Source organism: Saccoglossus kowalevskii, chromosome 12 (genome assembly GCF_978046115.1).
Source record: "Saccoglossus kowalevskii chromosome 12, keSacKowa6.1, whole genome shotgun sequence".
NCBI classification, from domain to species: domain Eukaryota; kingdom Metazoa; phylum Hemichordata; class Enteropneusta; family Harrimaniidae; genus Saccoglossus; species Saccoglossus kowalevskii.
Window position 1 is genome coordinate 14,846,788 of NC_140652.1, and position 18,697 is coordinate 14,865,484.

The following is an 18,697-nucleotide window of genomic DNA, read 5'->3' on the forward strand; positions in this document are numbered from 1 at the left end:
GTTATACTAAGGTAACAGTGTCTTACAACAACAGTGCAACGGGTATTGCCTAAAATCACAATTAAATTAATGTTTGACGTTTGTTCAGACTTTGCATTAAAGCGGGGGAGCCGTCACCTGCACACGAGTCAGATGGCCATAGCGTGTCACTGTTTACATACAAGCGTCTACCCGTTTTCAGCGTGTGTTGTTATCATCGCTTGGGACTCAATTCCCGTGCGTACGCAGGGCAAGACCCTCCCACTTTATGATGAGTGAAAAATGCTACATATTAAAAAAATAAGTATAATTGTTATAAAGTAATCCAGTCAAAAGTCTGATGTGCATGGCGATTCAGCCAAATCAAAACTAATCATAAAAGATTGTGTAACAATCGATAATGTCAATGATTTTTCGACAGTGGTAAAAAAATACCAAGTGCGTTTCAGTGATTTTATGACAATCTAAAATTCAAAAATAACAACTAGAGTTACGGAACATGCGCGGTGATGTTTGATAAGGCGAACACCTGCTGAATATATTACGGTGCACATATCTCTTAACATGGCTATGGCTTCAAACAAAACCTTGCCAGCAATACAACTTTAAGAGTTATCAATCTCTGGTTTCTCCTTGAGCAAATTCGAGTGAGTACAATGTGTCTAATTTTGAGTTTCCAATGAAGGAAGTATTTCGCAATGTTGGTGTGTTTATTTAGTACAAAATGGTTGCCAATGTTTCTATTGCATACAGGGTATACGGATGTCTGTACATGTATCGACAGCGTGTCTATCTGTATTGACTTACTGATTGATATGACAAGTCACGAGACTTGTTTCGATGTATTTGACATGCAACTATCTGCTGAAAAGGTCATAGACCGCGGATTTCGTATTTGCTCAAACCAAAGTCCATGACATATATTGGCTTCAGATTGTGGTCGTCGTGGAGGGCAGTGTCCTAAAGAACACTATTCCTCTGTAACTCTTCTGAATAAAAATATGAATCTGCATTTTATAATTCCAATTATGTAATATATATTGAAAATTTGCATACTTGTTCATGTTTATACACAGTTTATTATTATAGTGTGATTGTTAAATATTTTTGAATTCATGTGTTTTAATTGGGATTTCTTTTTTTTATTTTACTGTCTGAATCTATTTATATCGACGTACAACATTTAATTAAAAAGTAACTTTATTCGGGTATACAATAACTAACAAATAACTCGGCATTGAAGAACGTCTAATAAAGGCAGATTGTCACGTGCTTATCATAACAGTTTAATGAATATATCAGTGGATATTCATTAAAATGAAACAAACATAGCGTAAATATTACAACCTTGTCGATTGAAAATTTAGAATATGTAGCAAATAAGAATTCTCATCTAATACAAATAAAGCAATACTGACCCCCTGGTATGACCTTTGCATGTCAAAACTGGAAATTGAAGTCCTGAACCAGCGTATAATATTATATATCTAACCAGCAATGTGAGCTGTAAACAACAACTCTAATGCAAAATAAGCACGAACTATCACGTTATAGTAATAACAAATTATAATTATTTCATTTTTCTCAAAAAAAAATACACGTAAAGTATCAAATTAAGGAATTACATAAATAACTTGAATACATTATCATGCATACAGCAATACGTTTAAGCTATATTTGGCACAGAACGGGATATTACTCTATGCGCATCACTATTTTGATAATAGAAATTGTTTTCTTGCATATCACAGCAATATATAACAATATATAGGGTTACTGTCTGATTAACATATCTTAGAAAACATTTTCATTACCAACAAATGGGTCATTTTGGCATATTATAACCCATAGGCTGGTCACACACAAATTAAATTGGTTTGACCTTTTAATGTCAGTGCTGTTAGTTATTTTAACCACATAAAGAAGGCAATTTGAAGTAACACGTCACCAATATCTTGAAAAAGCGTACGTAGAACAAAATTCAAAATATTACAAACTTATTAATAGAATCAATTTTCGAAAGAGAAAACAACAACAAAACCACACTGTTATATACCTGTCTCTCAATCTTAAATCTCTATTATCTAAAGGCACATTACATGTATAAATAGTACAGTATTCAACGTGTCTGGTTATTAAGTACTGTGTACTTGTACTATTTCACAAGCTATTGAAACGTGTCATACCTGCTATAATGGTGTCAAGCATTAATGGAATCAAGATCAAATTCAGTATTACAGTAATTATCAAGACTTCATGATGGAATCATCCAGTGATTTCGAACGTGAATTATACTATAAATGTTTATTACGTATATCGAGGTGTCAGCTAGTACGGCTTCAATCGTTCAATACTGGTTTAAGGCTTATATATGAATACCTCTGTGGGAAGGTTAAAACTCCAGTATGTAATATTGTTTTCCAGAAACTAGAAATACTTTGATTTGGATCACGAATAAAAAAGTGTGTGTATATCCTTCTGGTATTTTGTTATATCTTCCTACCATGAAATCAGCGATATATTTGAAAACAATCAGAGTTATTCCTTCGTAGTCTGACTCTAACATCGTTTTTACTTTTTGGTAATGAGCTTTGACATACTTTGTGTTATCTTCTAAACATTGCTTCCATTCTTCTATGAATGGAACTGCATATGGTTACATTAACGTTTTCATATTTTCTAAGCCTGCAAAACATTGTAGAAGAGCTGTTGATGTAGTCTGTTGGTGTGTCCATATTGCAACACGACATGGGCGCTGTGACGTCATTTCAAACTGTTCAGGAAATTATGAAATAATATACCTTAAGGTTTTAACAACGTTATCACTCATTAGTGATTAAATTGCATCCAATGGCATTGAGCTCAATAATAGGCTTGTGATACATTTCAAAATTGTATAGTTGGATATATTCGTTTGCATTTATACTCGGTTATGAGTCGAACTTTGAACCTTAAGTTCATGTCATTAACTATGCTTCTTGCAAGCAAACGTTTTTGTGAAGTGAATCTTGAATTAGATCAATACGAAAGTATTTATATGGGTATATAACATTGATTATCTACCTGGTTAATTGTGATGTTTCGTCGCATACCTGTATGGGCTGAACTTCTCAGTGGAGCGATCTTTACTGTTCAGCTGTTCAAAGGTCAAACACAACTCTCTTGACGTTTCAGATTAGTCACTATGCGATATAGTGCTGTCACATGGCCTGGAGTTTGACCATTCCCTAGGTATCACAAAGCAAAATTATATTATGTTACAATCGTGCTAATATATAGTAAATAATATAACTCTAATATAACCCTTATAAACAATTTAGGGTCAGCAGGCAATTTGATTCAAAATATAAGAATATTGTCATTTGTCATAAAAATCATAATTTTAGTATAAAAGAAAACTTATCTGTAGTAATTATTGATACAATTGCATTTGGATAGTTTTGGTAACTTGCACATTTCTACCAATCTGACAACAGGATTTGTGACCTAATTTCTATGTATGAATTATATGAATACAACAATATTCATTTAGAACATGGGTGTTTTGTAAGGTAGACCGGGACAACACTTGGGAAGCCACTGAAATATTCTATTTAGAAGCTAAAGCGATCAGTATAGAGCGCCAGCGTGCAAAGTCCTTCATTCGGCCTGAGTTGAGACAAGGCACATCATGTACGTGTCACAAAAACGATGCAAGAATCCGATCTTGAAGTTACACTAACAAACTTAACTCAGAACAACAACAATACCATTTTAGCAAATTTGACTCAATACACGAGTTAACAAAATCCTAATTTAGCTAAAATGCCAATAATCTCATTGTGAGTATATACTTTATTCTGAATTAGCGAAATAAAATTAGCTAAAAATACGTGTTTTACAGTATGTCGTGAATTAGGCACATCTCGTGGTACTAACGCCTTCGGCGGGAGGGGGGGTATTGCTTAATTATACTATAATCATAATTACAATTGTCACTGGTAATAGGAAATATAGTAAGCACAATTTTCAATTTGAAAGCCATATGTGTGTCATTTGTGTCGCAATCTTTGTCAGTGGTGGGTGGCACTGCTTAATGATCCTGACACTGGTAATGATAATCTATGGATCTTGTTTGAATGTGGATGTCGATCTGTTTAATTCACTCAACCATATTCAGAACGTGTGGTTGGTCAAAGGTTTGATGAGTCACGTGCATATATTGGCTAAGCTTGTTGTACTATAGATGCAAATGAGTATAGGAACCATTAATGCTGTAGGGTGTATTGGGAGGGGAGAAGGATTGCATGCTATCTCGTTGTTTTTAGAATGCAGCCTGATATTTGTAGCTTTCTTGGTTATTCAATTATGGCTAAAATTGGTGTGGTGGGTGGAAAATGCGTTTATTGTTTGTTGAGTAATTGTTTAGACACCCAGCAGCTTGAAATGGTATGGTCCAAATCCAAATTCACATCAAAATGATTTCTGTTTATTTATTTACTGTTGTCGATCCTGAGAACTAGCCACTGAATATGATGTCGGGAATGAATGGTATTCTGAACAAGCTTTATTAATTATTGTTGGCAATATTCCAATATGAATTAGGAGCAAACTGTTACACCAAATCTAGTCGTTGTATTGTTATTCTTCTAAAATATTTTTTTTTTCAAATGTCTTGAACCAGATTCAAATATAAGGATATGAATTGTAAAATATTGAGATTATGTAGCGCTCAACACATTAATTTGCAAGTAGTAAATTTATTTTAAAGAATTCAGTGACAATATTATGAAATTAAATAAATTAAGCAGAAATAACATGTGCATTTTTGTATGTGGAAACTTGGCGGGCCCACTCAAAGAAGTGAGGTCTGCATTCTTTTATAATTTTGGTATTTGTTAAAAAAACTGGTATTTTACAGACTGCAAACAACAAAACACTCACAGTGCAAGGCTAGTTCAACAACATGGCTATTCTCTTGCTTGAGTGTGAAAATACATGGTTCAGTGACTACCTCTTATGTTTTTAAATTTTAGAATTTCTTTTATTTGGAAATGTTCTTCTATAAAAATAGGACAAATGTAATGAATTAATTTTAATATTTATTTTAATTTCATCACCAGATCTGAATCACTGCCTTAGAAATAATTTATCGCACAAGTTATAAGTCCTGTCGCAATATGTTTTCCGGTGAGCGAACTGTATACCTTCATTAATTAAAGCATCACTTGATATTCACTGCTTATATTATATTGTAATGAATTAATTTTGATATTTTATTTTCATTTTAGCACCAGATCTGAATCACTGCCTGAGAAATCATTTATCACACAGGTATTTCACTGCGCCTCGGCTACAAGAACTATGTGTACAAGTTATAAGTCATGTTCCAATATGTTTTCAGGTGAATGAACTGTATACCTTCATTAGTTTAAGCATCAATGAATCAATGAAGGTATACAGTTCACTCACCTGAAAACATACTATGGCATGACTTTTAACTTGTTCCTATATATCTTGTAGCCTAGGCGCAGTGAAATACTTGTGCGATATGTTATTTCTCAGGCAGTGATTGAGCTTTAGTTCTGAAATTAAAATGAAATTTTAAAATTAATTCATTACAATATATATCAAGCAGTGAATATCAAGTGATGGTTTAATTAATGAAGGTATACAGTTCACTCTCCTGTAATAATTTTTGAAAACCATCACATAAACATTACGTACTATTTTACATTAAAATAATGATGATGTGGTTATTTGGCACTCAACCGTCAAATATGAACACCATACATAATGTTTGCGGACATGAAGTCTCGTACGTGGTGTGTCCGGAAATGGAATGCGCTGTGTCATACCCCGTCTTTTTTATAGTTTAGGGGAATTTCTTAATTGTAGCGGAATATCGACGCGCACGCAATTGTGAAGTGGAAGCGCGCGCAATTCATCGGTGGCGGCGCTGTTAAATGTTTGTTTTGCATCTATCATGTACGCTTATGACTTTCTCAATTTATCCAGTACGTGTCAAATCGGTGAAGACATTAAATATATATATATAATGGCACAGTATATAGATATTTAATACGAATATTATTTCTTAAATATTTCAAAGCAGAATGTATCACTGATCCAACACTTTTGCCTAACGCCCTTGCGTGAACTATTGCTAAATGAAGTGACATGGTAATGCATACTATAGTCATAGTTGTTATTAACTTGTTGATTTGTTAACAAATACAAGCTAGACACAGAAGACAAACAAAACATTGCATGCCAGGGGCTGCAGAAAGTAGAGTTCAAGAAAAAAATAATAATCAGATGAGAAGTCGTGAATAAAAACGGCACAAGTTACACTAGTTTAACAACCTCCCTGATATCAAAGTACTAAGCCTTACTGAATGTACCATCGGGTACCATCAAATGATTGCCCAGAGGCGGTGGCACACAATTGTTCATGAAATCTAGACCCTCTGACACGTTATTTCCTGCATTTTGACGGTCAAGTTTTGCGGACAAAAAGGGTTTCATTTTGATTTTAGGGGGGCGACGCCCCTCTATCATTTTTATTCGAGGGGGCGATCACCCCTCTGCTCTCCTTGTGCCGCCGCCCCTAGAGGCAATGTGTATGAGCGTTTCTGTTTAATCACGTCACGTGCCAGAGGAATGATTAACACAGGCAATCTCAGGCACATATTTACAATGCTTATTCATAAACTTTATATGAGTGGAAGCGTTCGAAGGCCATCGGTATGTACATATGAATATAGGTTTAAAGGTCAACAGCTCCTGATGCATTTCGGGAAGGGTATTTCCCTTGTGACGTATCTTATGTCAGCGTTGGCAGAAGTGTATCTGGAATCTTCTCGGGACTCAATTAGATCGCCATTGAGGGCGCTTCGGCCAAAAATTCACGTTTTTTTCCCCAAAAAAGTAACTTAAATATTTCTATTCTTAACATAGGGCAACAAACATCGGTCTGACCGTTAAAATGGGGTTAAAACATCGGTGAATACCAGTATACCCTAACAGTGATGTGCTATACTTTTTATTCATTATACATCAATGAGACCCCAGGAAGTCAAGAAGAGCTCTTCAGGGTTTATTTAAATCCACCATGGTCATCAATCTACCTGACTAATCGCCAAACAGTTTTCAAACATTACTCTAATCAAATATTATTTTGGATATTAATCATAGTGCTAAAATTCACGTGATATGTTATACTATTATTGGTAATATTGGCAACTTCCGTGTTGGCTTAAAGCAATGTAACCGCTGATCTACGTGTCCAATCACGGTTTTGAAATTCAGCCCCACCAGCTCATATTATTAAGTATTATGATAACAAATCGCAGCATTCTTATCAACAGTTCTCTCATACAAGTTCTCTAAAGCAAATGACGGAATGAGAATTAATAAAATCAGAACAGGGAAAAATGAATCCGAACCTTTTGAGCTTGGACAATACGTGGTAAAAAATGATTGCATCGACCTTAGTCAATATTCTTTCAGTATAGTTTGCGATACCTTAATATTATCTATTGAGAGTTTCCTATTATGGAAACGAAAATGACAAAAATGGTTCAGACTGTGCCATTTGTCATATATTTGATAAAATATTCACAACTAGCGTATAGTGATGAATTTGATCGGGGGATGACTAAATTCAAATGCAAATTGTGGAAATAGAAAGGCACGTGGTGATTATACTGATAATGGAATCAGGATAACAAACACAATACTACTAAATAGTACTATTTTAATTAACATGAAACATCATTGTATTAGATACATGTAACTTTTAGCCTATATTAATTAAATTTGAGCAGCCAACAACTTCACGTACTCATGAGTACCTTTATGACATGTGTACTTAATGTGAATCAAATGTGACACGAATCAATCTGGGAATTCATGTCACGCGTTAACGTGGGATATTACTTTCGCTGTGATAAACTTCCCGGTATTCCTGTAAGAACAATGTCTGTAGGGTACACTTGTACAAAGTGTAGATAGTATTGCCTACATGTCACTGTAAAAGCCAGAATATTTGGGACTGTCCTGTTAACTTCAAACGTAAATGGCGCATTACTTAAGCAGATGTAGAATCAAGTTATTAAAATTAGTATTATAGTGACAACTACAAGTCTGATTCCAAAAGCAATGTAATTAAAGATAAAATAACAGAAATATTCACACAAAACAAGGATCATCATGGTTTATTGTAAGCTATTTTGATAAAATAATATTGAATGTACATACACAGCCAAACACCATTTACGTGTCATCGAAGGTGACACAGCAACGATGCTGGGCATATTATCTTACGTAAGCCTACCGTCAACCTTTGAATTTTCATCTTCTTCATGAAAACCAGTAGCGTGAGTTTTTGATGATTAGTATACAAGTACCTTTAGTTTTTGAATACTTCGATTGATTTAGTACTTGGTAGTTATGTGGGTATCTTGGATTAAACTTAGTAAGACTGTTTTCATTTTGTGACGATATTAGTTATTCTCTATTATCAGAAAATATTTCGTCAGGTTATGTAAAAAAACGTGGTCATTCATGAGGTGTTCGTGAGACCACTGATATATAGGAACTAGAAGAGTCAATGTTTCTATATTATATTCTAGTAAAACAAGAGAATAGTTGAATTACCAAGTATGATGTACAACATCAGGCAAACTGATGTCATTCTTTAAAAAAAATTACACTTACCGTGTTAGCATGGGGAACTTCCATGTCTTGTAAACTCGTGAAAACTCACTTCCAACATCAGATAATTTTAAATATCTTATAATTGTTCTAAAGAGATATACGGTTGGCAGGAGTCTGGCACCAATTGACACCCCGTAAATTGTTGAAGTGTCTGATTGGTTGAGCCTGGCATTTATTTACATATACATATCTTTAATTATTTATTTTACTTATATTTACTAATGACTTCAATTCATCCGCCAATGAATACTCCATGCTTGCAATGTATGAGATATCTGTAAATAATAAAAAAATGGTCGATAACAATTTAACGAGAGTTTTTTAAAACCGAAATGAGTATCAAATATGTGTTGAGACAATTGTTCTCTTATTTGTGCGTGCAGGTCAGGTACACCTACATACATTACTATGAGCATTTAGTTCTGTAAAAGTAAATTATTGCAAATTGGTGGTGGGAGCGCCCTCTAGCATATGTGGGGAATCATCTTTATATTTTCCTGTCAAATACATTTATTGTTCTAATGAAAAATAAACATATTGTTTTCCTTAAACTTAGACTCTTATTGATCAAGCCATTTTTAAAATCGTGGTTGTTAACTCTGCTCAAGTTTTGACCCGTGGTCCCCTATAAAATAATAGTTGCATCCAATAATAAAATAACGATAGCGGACTGTAACGTTGATTCATCTCGTTCTATATTATTCCGAGCAAATACAAATCCTAGAAAGTTAGTATTTATATGCCTGAGTTTTTGTCACATGTCACAACACTCATTTATATGTGCCACACCTTAGAACAAGTAGCCAAGTCTGATATTGGTTGGAGCTATTTTTTCTAGAAATGGTGATGGGGAATTGAAAACTCGGTAGATAAACAGTAAAAAAAATAAGCACCGACTTACTCTGTCTATCCCACTATGAATTAAATGGTTGTTTATAAAGCCACTTTTGATGGTTTCATGTTTTTTTATGGATAACAATTTTAATTTTATATTTCCATGCTCTTGTACCAGTCGTCAGAAACCATCATACTAAACAGGTGTCTATATTACTATCTGTTTAGTAATAAATGGTAAAATTTGATTTATTTCAGATACCGTAAAAAGTGTTTTTGGTAATCTCTCATGAAATGTGTTGATAATAATTTTCATATTTTTTGAGCTTTGGGAGAATTGTCTCACATGTTTTAAAAATCAGATGTCATGTTTTCACACACTAGATATCTATGTATTAATGCCTCGTCGATTTTAAACGCATTGTTGACTAAGAGACCGATAGGTTATCACAGCGTAAGGGGCTTTAAACAGCGCCACCACCAACACAGATTGATTGCGTTCTCTTGTCATTATAGTGTGGGACAAACGAGCCACAGAACTACACCTTCGAACCCGAGACTCGCAAGTATACCTGGAAATTGGACTAATTATGGATTTTCCATTACCAATTACATTTATAGTTATTGCTGAAAATTGTTTATATACGTTTAAAATTTCAAATGGCGGATGTGAAACACAGCAGTCACTAGCCTTAGCAGATGAATACTGACTGTACAGAAGTTCAATCCTTTTCTTTGACATTGGCTCGCTTTCACTCTTCTTTGTGGCTTCTATAGCGAATATTGCAGTTCGGTACCCAATTTTCCCGGTCCACCTTGCAGCAAATCGCCCATGTTTTAAGTACAAATATTTGTATTCAAATAATCTATACAGAGAATATAGATCATATCTATCGCTGTAAAATTGGTAGAAACGGCTGGGCAATGTTAGGAGCTATCGCAATTATTCAAATTATTCAAATGCTATTCTATCAATAATAAAGATTTTTACAACTGATAATTTTCATTTTATATTAATAATATGGATTTTCTATTACAAATAACGTTTTAATATTTTAAACAAAATTGGCTACTGACTTAAATCGACCATCGGGGTTGTCATGGAAACAGCTACACATTTGTATGTTACAATATCCAGACATTTTGAATACTGTACTAGTTATACTTGTAATGTGCGTTTAGATTATAAAGATCCCAGATTGAGAGACAGGTATATAAAAGTGTAAATGCATGTGTATGTGCTTTCGTTGTTGCTGTTTCTACTTCCAACATTAGACATTCTATTAATGAGGTTTTGAACTCGTCATTTTTTTAATTGTGTTCTATATACACATTTTCAAGACGCTGGTGACATTTTTGTTGCTAAAGTAACTAACTAATATAACTGCCATCAGCGAAAAGTACAGAGTAATTTCTTCGTACATGTTCCTAATATTGATTAAACATATTGCTGCATTATCATTTGCGATTTGTATACAATTCATGGTATATCATTTAAGACCTTGATTTGAAACTGAACGTATAGTATTTCTGAGGAACATGAATAAGTATTAATTGTTTATTACTATGACGTGATAGCTCATCAGATTTGTTCCCATCTTAACAAATATTTACTTCTGGCAATTCTGGTTAGATATATTATTGCGGAGGTGCATAACTTCAATTCCCATTTTTTACATTGCGAAGAACAGGTAATACCAGGGGTCAGTATCCCTTTATTTGTATTCGCTGGGAGTTTTTATTCGTTACTTACTCTAAATTCTCAATCGACAAGATTGTAATAGAATACGCTATGTTTGTTTCATTTTAATGAATATTCACTGAAATATTCATTAAATTATTATGATAAGCACGTGACAATCTGCCTTTATTAGACGTTCTTCAATGCCAAGTTATTTGTTAGTTATTGTATACCCGAATAAAGTTACTTATTATTTAAATGGAGTACTTCGATATTAATAGAGTTTACAGTGTGTAAATATAAAAAGAAATCCCAATTAAAACACAAGAATTCAAAAGTATTTAACAATCACACTAAAACAATAAACTGTGTATAAACTTGAACACGTATGCCTAATGAATATTACATAATTGGAATTATAAAATGCAATTTAATACTATTTTTTTAATAGTTACACAGAAATAGTGTACCGTAGGACACTGGTCTCCACGACGACCATAATCTGTAGTCAATGTATGTTGTGAACTTTGGTTTGTGCAAATACAAAACCCACGGTGTCTGTCGTTTTCATCAGATAGTTTCATATCTCATACAACTAAACGAGTCCCGTAACAATTAGTCAACACAGATAAACACGCTGTCGATACATATACATGCATCTGTATAACCTGGATGTATTAGCAACATTAGCCACCGTTTTGTGCTAAATAAACCTACCAAAATTGCTGCAGGTTTAGGCGTTACTAATTAGCCAAATCACAGACGTGATCACCAACCTGTATAAAATAGCAAGTTTCCATATTAAGACTACCAATTGGGTAGTTTGCTGTTAAATGGAGCGACAACACGTCCAATTCAAAGCTGGCTAACGAGTCCCAAGTTCGAGTCCCAGATATTCGCGAAGTGCATTTAGAGGGTTTTTAAAATTGCAAAAGATATTCAATAAAGTTAATATTCCAATGCTTCATTATTTCCTGTTACTTTTGTACTAACTATCCCAGTTGTACTAAGTATCCCATTGGTTGGAAATTATGTGTACTAGTCCACAAAGGTTTGTATAATAATCGAAAGCTTGCTGCAGTAGTGTCAATTATCCACTTCTTAAGATATTATTTGTCTGTATAACAGCTAATCGATACACGCATTGCTGCTTTAAATTATAATTAAGGGTGTTGGATCGTGACTTTTATTCATATATTTGTAGTATGATGCAACCTAGTTAGATCTGTAGATGCGCAGATGCCGTATAATTATGCATTTAAGACGGACAACAGCACAACATTTGTAAACCATAATGTTTTGAATAAACACCATTTTGTTTGTTATACTAAGGTAACCGTGTCTTACAACAACAGTGCAACGGGTATTGCCTAAAATCACAATTAAATTAATGTTTGACGTTTGTTCAGACTTTGCATTAAAGCGGGGGAGCCGTCACCTGCACATGCGTCAGATGGCCATAGCGTGTCACTGTTTACATACAAGCGTCTACCCGTGAGTCTTACGTTTTCAGCGTGTGTTGTTATCATCGCTTGGGACTCAATTCCCGTGCGTGTGCAGGGCAAGACCCTCCCGCTTTATGATGAGTGAAATATGCTACAACCTAATCAAAACTAATCGACAGTGGTAAAAAGAATACCAAGTGCGTTTCAGTGATTTTATGACAATCTAAAATTCAAAAATAACAACTAGAGTTACGGAACATGCGCGGTGATGTTTGGTAAGGCGAATACCTGCTGAATATATTACGGTGCACATATCTCTTAACATGGCGATGGCTTCAAACAAAACCTTGCCAGCAATACAACTTTAAGAGTTATCAATCTCTGGTTTCTCCTTGAGCAAATTCGAGTGAGTACAATGTGTCTAATATTGAGTTTTCAATGAAGGAAGTATTTCGCAATGTTGGTATGTTTATTTAGTACAAAATGGTTGCCAATGATTCTATTGAATACAGGGTATACGGATGTCTGTACATGTATCGACAGCGTGTTTATCTGTATTGACTTACTGATTGATATGACAAGTCACGAGACTTGTTTTGATGTATTTGACATGCAACCATCTGCTGAAAAGGTCATACACCGCGGATTTCGTATTTGCTCAAACCAAAGTCCATGACATACATTGGCTTATATTATGGTCGTCATGGAGGGCAGTGTTCTAATCTGCATTTTATAATTCCAATTATGTAATATCTATTGAAAATTTGCATACGTGTTCATGTTTATACACAGTTTATTGTTATAGTGTGATTGTTAAATACTTTTGAATTCATGTGTTTTAATTGGGGTTTCTTTTTATATTTAACTCTCTGAATCTATTTATATCGACGTACAACATTTAATTAATAAGTAACTTTATTCGGGTATACAATAACTAACAAATAACTCGGCATTGAAGAACGTCTAATAAAGGCAGATTGTCACGTGCTTATCATAACAGTTTAATGAATATTTCAGTGAATATTCATTAAAATGAAACAAACATATTGTAACTATTACGATCTGGCCGATTGAGAATCGAATAAATTTTCCTAAAAAATGCAAATAAAGGAATACTGCCCCCTGGTATGACCTGTTCTTTTCATGTCAAAAATGGAAATTGACGTCCTGAAGCAGCGCGGTAATATATCTAACCAGCAATGTGAGCAGTACACAACAACTCCGATGAAAATTAGCACGGACTATAACGTAATAGTATTAAACAATTATAATTATTCAATTTCCTCAAAAATACTACACGTTAAGTTTCAAATTAAGGAATTACATAAATAATATAACTTGAATTGTATACATATTAATGTATACAGAAATATGTTTAAACAAAATTGAGTACATGTACGAGGTAATTACTCTATGCTCATCACTATTTCGATATTTAAAATTGTTATACTGCATAATAGAGCAATTATTAAAAATATATATTTACTATCTAATTGAAATAGTTTAAAAGTATCAGTGCTTTACTCTGTCTACTTCTATGTCCAGCAAATTGATCATTTTTGGCATATTATAACCCATATGCTGGTCACACACAAATTAAATTGGCTTTGAACGTGCAATATACTATAAATTTTAATTACGTATATTTGGCAGGCGTGGTTTCAGCTAGTACGGCTTCAATCGTTGCTTGTACAATAAATCATAGATTGATTTATATTCTTCTAATTCAACCAGGTTGAATGACTGACAAATGTAATCCGTTATCCGGAATGACTGACAAATGTATCGGTGTGTCCTTCGTCGGTAGAGAGTGAAAAATGGTACATTAAGTGCATCACCGAACCAGTGTTCTCGATTTTTGTCATGTTTCATGAGATGGTGCCAATCATCCATGTTTTGGGATTCCCACTGAAGCATTTTCTCACTGAATGTCACACTAATCCGTTCGCAGAATTGTGTCAGGACTATTTCAGGAAACTGAGACAGATCGTGAGCGTCAATAATTATACATGCTTGGTTTTGTTCTGTGAAATAAAGTCAGCAATATCTTTGACTTTTTCCTTAGTAGTCTGGCTCTAACATAGTTTTTTACTTCTTGGTTACGGCCATTACCATATGTTGTATTGTCTTCTAAACATTGCTTCCATTCTTGTCTGAATGGAACTGAATATGGTTCCATAAACGTTTTAGTATTTTCTCTGCCTACAAAACATTGTAGAAAAGCCGTTGATGTAGTTTCTTGGTTTTTCCTTATTGCAAAACAACGTGGGCGATATGACGTCATTTCAACCTGTTCAATAAGAATATTAAATAATATACCTTCAGATTTAAACGAAATTATCATTCATTAATGATTGAATTGTACCCAATGACATTGAGCTCAAAAATAGGCCTGTGATACGTTTCAAAATTGTATAGGTGTATATATTTGATCGCGTTAATACTCGGGTATGAGTTGAACTTTGAACCATACGTTCATGTGATTGAACACAGCAATAACTATGATAATTGTGAGCAACTGTTTTTATGAAGTGAATCTGGTTTACTGTGGTGTATAGTGAACAGAAACCGTTACATACCTGTATTTAGCTATTTCTCTCAGTTGAGCATCCTTTGCAGGATTTACAGATTGGCCATTCCCTAGGTGTCACAAACAAAACATTATTATGTTACAATAATGTGCTAATATATAGTAAATAATACAAATATTTCGAGAGACATTCATAACCCTGTTTCCATGACAACCCTAATAAACAAATTAGGGTCAGCAGGCAATTTGATTCAAAGCATAAGAATATTTTCATTTGTCAGGAAAATCATAATGTATAAAAGAAGTATAATAAATAAGTATGGTATAAAAGAAAACTTTACATTTCTAAAGGTGTTTTCGATTTATATTAAAACATGATATCTTATTTAGATAAACACGTATGACGTCACTGTAATATTTTTATCTCTGTAATTGAATTTTTTGCTCTTTTTTCAGGTGTAATTGATGTCATCATTATGATTGTATTCAGTATGTTAATATGGTAGTCTACTGTATTGTGATTGTGATATATGTATATATGTTATTAATACTATTCTTTTGTACCACCGATTTGGACGTCGATTTACCTAAATCTGTTCACTTTAAGATGTGCCACACACAATACAAGTATGTATACAAACAATTTTAGGTGTGTTAGAATGTTCGATGAATATCACAGAAACACAATTCGCCGACGGTAACGACTGTGGCAACTACAGATACTGATTTTCTTCAAAACTACACGATATTCTATGGACTAAAACCCATCAGGGCGGGTCAAACATCCTTGTCTAATTTTTATCTCCATGACAACCCGCGGAACCATCATTGAAAGTACAAAGAGGCGACTTTAGCGTTTCTTCTTCTGTAAAAATGTGGGGGACATCAATTAACGATATTTTGTACAAGTTAGCTGGAGTTCAGTGCGAAGTTCGTAAAATAAAACACTGTGCAGGTTTTTAAAAATTGTACAATATTGGACTAGGAGTTTCGAGGTGGTTCCGGATAGTTAAACGAGTCTAAGGACTGTACCAATTTGCCAGTCCGATAGTCCTATATGTTTTTATTTCGTCTGGTTTCGTGATCATGTTGACAGATTTGTACCTCAGTACTACGTTTTTGCAGGGTTCCTTCACAGCACTGAATGGGAGCACAACCATGTGTTCGACAATTTGAACTGCAATGAACCAGTGAACAAGGAGGCACCACAAATTATAAATAGTTTGTAATTGTGTTATATTTACTTTATACCAAGGCGTGTTGCATTCTAATTTGATGTAAATTATGTAAAACTAAATTCATTTAAATTTGAAGTGTTTCAATTACTTTCCAGTTTAAAAACTGGTAAACAGAACACGAGATATCAGAATTAGAATAGTAAGTATGGTATATACAACATACATAAGCTGTCATATTCCTTTTATCACAGAAAAAAACTATATGATGAAGTCTAGCGATATTTTTGTAATCTCCCCTAGTAATATCATACATTTAATTCTTTTAACGATTCTATTCTTTAGTAAATAGCGCCCTCACTCAATAATAATTAGAATGAGTGGTTGGTCAAAAGTTCGATGAGTCAGATGCATCCATTGACAAAGCTTGTTGTACATAGATGCAATTGAGTAGAGAAACCATTAATGTTGTTGGGTGTATTGGGAGGGGTGGAGGATTTCATGTTTGTAATGACTGGTTGTAATGTTCTCGTTGTTTTCAGAATGCAGCCTGATATTTGTTGATTTCTTGGTTGTTCAATTATGGCTACAGTTTTTGAAGTGGGCGGAAGATATGTTTATTGGTTGTTGAGTCATTGTTTAGACACCCAGCAGCTTGAAATGGTATGGTCCAATTCAAAAAATTGTATTACTGTGACTTCTAAAAACATGAGATCACAATAATTTCTGTTTATTTATTATTGTTGTAGATCCTGGGAACTAGCCATTGAATATGATGTCGGGAATGAATGGTATTTTGAACAAGCTTTATTAATTATTGCTGGCAATATTACAATATGAATATCGAGAAAATCGTGACACCAAATCTAGCCATTGTATTGTTATGCTTCTTAAATATTTTTTTCAAATGTCTTGAAACAGATTCAAATATAAGGATTGTAAAATATTAAGATGGAATAGTGTCCAACAAATTAATTTGCATATGGTAAACTCATTTTTAAAAGAATTCAGTGAAAATATTATAAACTAAAATAACTTAAATAGAAATGTTATGTGTATTTTTGAATGTGGAGACTTGGCTGGCCCACTCAAAAATTAAAAGATGTGAGGTCTCCAGTTCTTTGTTATTTTTTTTTTATTTGTGAAAAAACTTGTGAAAAGACTGCAAACAATGAACACTCATAGTGCAGGGCTAGTTTTCAACATGTCTTTTGCGTGAGTGTGAAATTACATGGTTTAGTGACTAAATCTTATTTTTTAAATAATAGAATTTCTTTTATTTGGGAGAGTCCTTCTAAAAAATAGAACAGAAATATATTATATATATTTCTGTTCTATTTTTATAGAAGAACCTTCCCAAATACAAGTGGTTGTATTATTTGTGAATATTCATCAATTAAGATCAATTTAAAAAGGAAGTTGTGATTCTCTATGTCACACACGCACAAGGCTGATAAACCATAGTAGTTTAAGTCGTACTATAGGGACGACCATGAGGACGCTGTTCATATTGGGATGCGATGACGTCATACGGGGTGGGATGACGTCACAATGGGTGCCCGTGAATAGATGATCATAAATAATGACGTCACAATGAGAATTCGTACATAAATTAGCATAAATGAGCGTCCATGGCCGTAAAGGGATTCATTTGAATGAGGATGACGTCACAATGGGATATTGTGAATACATTTGCATACATAAAATAGATGTGAATACGAGGTCGTGTCGAGGTCATCGTGAATACATTTGCATAAATTACCATCATTTTTTTAATTATTTTTTTTTAATTATTTTTAATTATTTTTTTTTAATTGGACATGCGTGGACGAAAGATTATTCAGAATGTGTTGTAGAGGGCGCTCACACACACACACACACACACACACGTCATTTTGAAAACTAACGGAGTTTATTACACAAAGAAGGGGAAATCTACTAATGAGTAAATAATAAAAAAAATGGATTAAAAACTGAGTAATTGAATTGAGTATATAGAAAGTATACATTTTTGTTTTTGTTTTGTTTTTGCTTTTTTGTTTTTTGTTTGTTTGAGTAAATAATCAAAAAAGAATGGATTAAAAAACTGAGTAATATAAGAATAAAAAAATGACATTTTTGAGTATATATAGTACACATTTTCAAATGCGGATAAGTATTCGATTATAATAAAAACAAGAAAACACGAGTAACACCGAAAAGTCAATACACACTTTTTTTCTAATCAGAATCGCTCATCTGTGATAAAAAGAAAAAAGAGAAATAATATGAAATCGATATATATATATATATACATGTGAAATTTCAAAAGCATAAGTCATCTAGTAAAACTGCATGGGAAAAAATATTTGTC